Source organism: Oratosquilla oratoria, chromosome 12 (genome assembly GCF_046742065.1).
Source record: "Oratosquilla oratoria isolate Oo_2021 chromosome 12, ASM4674206v1, whole genome shotgun sequence".
Classification (NCBI taxonomy): Eukaryota; Metazoa; Arthropoda; class Malacostraca; order Stomatopoda; family Squillidae; genus Oratosquilla; species Oratosquilla oratoria.
Window position 1 is genome coordinate 48,036,632 of NC_134788.1, and position 5,000 is coordinate 48,041,631.

Sequence of the window (5,000 nt, forward strand, 5' to 3'; positions counted from 1 at the left end):
ACCTAATTTTGTTACATAGTTTAATTTTATATTATCAAAACACGAGCATGATACAGTTTTAAAAGAAATGTATAATTGTTATTGTGAATTGCAAATTAAAATACAATAGAATTTTTATAGTAAGCTCACAAATATGAAAACATAGTATTATTTATTTGATTATTCTAATTATGCTAAATGAAACCAAAACGAACTAATGTGAAAAAATGTATCACGAAGAAATTACAACAGTCTCTCGTCCAGCAGGCTTCGTTCTAGCAACGTCATCTATAACTGTAATATAATCTATCTCAGAAATCAACTCTCAACGAGGGGCAAAGCTAGTTAAAATTCCAGATTGTTCAGCAACTGCGTTACTTATTGGCAAGATTAATGCGATACAGTGTGGACAGATTAGAATAAATGGAAGTTATTGTCAATCATGAATTTGTCTTTATTCCTAGTGCTCACTATTTCTTTATACATGTCTTTGAACGATAAAAATTCTTGAGCAAATTCAGTTTGAATGTCGATGGAAAGGCGCCAATTTTGAAAAATGTGCTCCGGCGTAGTCGTTGCTCCCTTATTAGCTACGCCATTGAATATATGCATCACAGAAAACAACGACATTGACAATATTATCTTACTTCTCGCAGCCTCTTTTGTAAAATTTCGCTTGAATCGAATGCTCATTTATTCTTGATTTATTCTGTGGGCTGTCACTAGCCATTGTATTTGAGTTGATGCATCGATCCGAACAGTTCCTACAATCCAAAGGCCAGGACGATATTTTCGTCCCTTTTTTATAGATCTATTCAACTTTACTTGGATAGCAAAAGTGGTTATGTGCAAAACTTATTTAATTATCATTACTTACAAAATTATTAGTGACAAAGAAGAATTTGGGTGTGGACGGAGTGCTACCATGGGAGTCTAAGAGAAGCCAAGGCTCGCGTATTTTAACTTACATTACTACTGTACGAGCTCAGTGTCAGGCACAGTTGCTTATGTGTGCCAACATAGCCTATTCTATCACTATTTGCCCAGCCCCACAAAACCTAACCGTTTCTTTATTTTTGTGTGAAGAAGGCTTACATATTTCCAACCACTGGTTATCTAACACAATAAAAAACAGATAACAAAAACAATGGCTCTACTTCGTATCGTTTCTGATCTCTGAGGGAAGGAGGTTTCAGTTTTGTTGTATTCCTCCGCCGTTGGTTTGCAAATCTCCTGCAGCTGGTTAGTATAAGTTACTTATGTTATAATCATCTATCTTATTATCTAAAGTTAAGGTGACCTAATGTCATAATCAATTTACCAAGAAGGTGAGGGCTGTGGCTCCGAATATGATATGGCTTTGCGCCCTTTGTGCCATTACGCGTCATGGACCGTGACAGGGCATTTATGAAGCTTAGAATATTTAGAATCGTTTCAGCTTTGAAAATTTCCTTTGACTTGGTCAGTTGTTGTTTGTTAATTTATATCGAATTGCAGCTGGCCGCAGAAATATGTAGAGTTTTTTTCTTCTTTTCGTTTTTTTTTTTCACTCTGAATTTGGTGGGGGATTTTTTCGTGTGGTTTACAAATATAAGTACTGTTTTTCGCTCAAGTGATATACTGTAGGCACTGCGCTTGTAGCGGGATCAGAGGAGGGATTGAGGAAGTTAGTGACAGAGTTTGAGAAGGTGTGTGAAAGAAGGAAGCTGAAGATGAATCTGGGCAAAAACAAGGTGATGAGATGTACAAGGGGAGAAAGTGGCAGCAGACTGGAAGTGACTATTAAGGGAGAGAGACTGGAGGAAGTGGATAGCTTTAGATACTTGGGTGCGAATGTGGCAGGAAAGTGAGGAGTGGGGGTGGAGGTAGAATGTAGATTGAGAGAAGTGACTAAACGCTTTGGGGGATTAAAAAGTGTAATGAGAAATAGACATTTGGGAATGGATGTTAAGAGGAGGTTGTATGAAGGAGTGATTGTGTCGACAGCACTGTACGGGGTAGAAACATGGAACATAAGAGAGGAAGAGAGGAATTTCAATGTGTTTGAGATGAAATGTCTGAGAAGTATGATAGTGGTTACTAGGCTAGATAGAGTGAGAAATGAGGAGGTGAGGAGGTGGAAAGGGAGCTGAGAGAGAGGGTTGATAAAAGAATATTAGGATGGTTTGGACACATGGAAAGAATGAGCGAAGAAAGATTAGTAAAAGAGGTGTGGAAGGAGTGAATATGAAGGGCGTCCTAGGATGAGATGGATGGCTGGGGTAAAAGGGGCATAAGGAAAGAGAGGAATGTCTGTTGAGGAAGGACGGGAGAGGACAGAAGATAGGGGTGAATGGAGAAGGGTTGTGTATGGATGATGCTGTGATGCATGAGGGGGTGGGGGATGGGGGGTGAGGGAGTATGTATGAGAAATAAATTGACGCAGCCCAAAGGGATTTCTCCCCTTCTTCTCCATTTCTGCATGAGGGGACGGAGAGGGGGATCGCCGAATTAATGAAGCGGCCTTGCCGTGGATGTGCTGTGTCTTGCGACACTGCTTCTGACCCAGGGCAGTGGACAGGATGCAGTGATGACCCGTCATCCAGGAGGTGCCAGGATAAGAGAGAGGGAAGAGGGTAGAGGGGAGTGGAGTATGTAGGGGATGGAACGGGTGGGAGTGTTTTCTATGTCTTTTTCTTTTTGGCTACCTCCGGTGTAAGGAAAAAAAAAAGCCTTTGGTGTGTGTGTATATATATATAATATATATATATATATATATATGCATGTATATAAATATATATATATATATATGTATATATACATATATGTATATATATATGTATATATATGTATATATATGTATATATATGTATATATATACAGTATATATATGTATATATATATGTATATATATATATGTGTATATACATATATATATATAGATATATATATATATATATATATATATATATATATATATATATATATACATATATTGAGGAATGGACGACAAAATGAGTGGCAGGGTGGTGAGATAAACACCAACGATTCTCGGCGTTTATCTCACCACCCTGCCACTCATATATAGATATATATATATATATATATATATATATTTATATATATATATATATTTATATATATATATATATATATATGTGTGTGTGTGTGTGTGTGAGTGTGTGTGTGTGTGTGTGTGTGTGTGTGTGTGTGTGTGTGTGTGTGTGTGTGTGTGTGTGTGTGTGTACGTGTGTGGATATATGCATACATATTTACGTGAGTGAAATTAGGAAGCAAAGGATTCTTAGTCTGGATTCGGTCCTTACTAATTTCGTAGAGGTTATCTGCGAAACTAGTCAGGAATAAAATCAAAGAACATTCTGGCAGTTCATATTTTTTTTTTTTTTTTTTTTTTTTTTTTTTTTTCCCTAACAAGAATTCGGCCATTTGGGTGGGATGAGATAAAGATCATTTCACCAAAATAATTCATATATTATTCAACGTTTCGTCTATTAAGAGACATTATCAGGAAGGAAAAGAGTGTTGAATACAGAAAAAAATACAAAAAATGAGCACAAAAGACAGGGGAAGGATACTTATGTTATATTAATGTTATATCATTGTAACCGCTTAAGCTTTCTATGTTAAGTTTTGTACTTCTTGTGTATTCCAGACTTTGTCATACCTGATGATGTCTCATTGTAGACGAAACGTTGAATAATATAGGGATTATTTTGGTGAAATAGTCTATATGTATTTTAACAATCAAGATTATAAACAGCATGAAGGACTTCCAATGGGGTCTCCATTGAGTGCGGTGGCAGCATCGCTCTACATGGAAACATTGGAAAGGGAATATTTTCTACATATCATCCCAGATAACTCCAAGTGGTACCGTTATGTTGACGACATCCTCTTCATTACACACAAAACAACCAACACAAGAAACCTACTAGAACAACTGAATGACGTAGACAACAAAATTAAATTCACAGTAGAGGAAGAAACCAACGGTTCCCTACCTTTCCTAGACACTGTCATCATCAGATCGGACGACAGCGCTAGGTTCAAGGTATACCGCAAACCGACAAACAAGGACGACTTCATCCCATACTTCAGCGCACATGACGAAAAGACCAAATCAGGAGTTATCATTGGGTTTTATCTTAGGGCTCTTAGAATATGCAGCGAGGAGTATTTACAGGAAGAAACTAAATACATAACAGCTGCATTCAAGAACCTAAGGTACCCAGAAGGCATGCTAGGGACATCACTACGGAAAGCCATTAAAATCAGACAGAGGAAAGAAAGTGAAGAGAGGCCAGATTTGCGATACCATGTGATTCCTAATTCTGATCTCTCTCACATGCTTTCCAAGACGCTGAGACAGACAGGGCTTATCATCGTAAATGGCACAGGAAAGAAAATAGGACACTTGATCACAAATAACAAAACCAAGACAAACTGTGACAATAGCATCGTATAAAATATTCCCTGTAATGGATGCGACAGTGGATACAACGGAGAGACGTACAGAGGATTTAACAACAGACTCAGGGAACACAAAGCGGACATTAGACACCACCGAGAAACAAACACTCTAGTTAACCACATAGACACAGAGGGACACCTACCAAACTGGGAGGGATCCACCATTCTTGCAAAAGGACTACACAAGAAACAACGGGAAATAATTGAATCTCTTTACATTGCCAACCACAAAAACACCAACAAGAGAACTGGTCACTTGAAATGGACAAAATCCACCGCGGCACTTGCCCTCCAAGAATGGCTTCCCAGACCCCTAAGTAGATAACTTTTTCTCACCACTTCTGCCTACCCTTTCCAGCTTTCTTCCTTTTACTTTGACGGTTCTTCTTATACCATGCTACCATATTTCATTTCACATACTATCAATTTGTATATCCTCCATTATTTCTACTTTGTTCCTTCACCAATTAATATTTTCATCATTATCAATATTGTTATTATTGTCTTCTTTATCATTATTATCATTGTTAATACTATTAATTTATTATCAT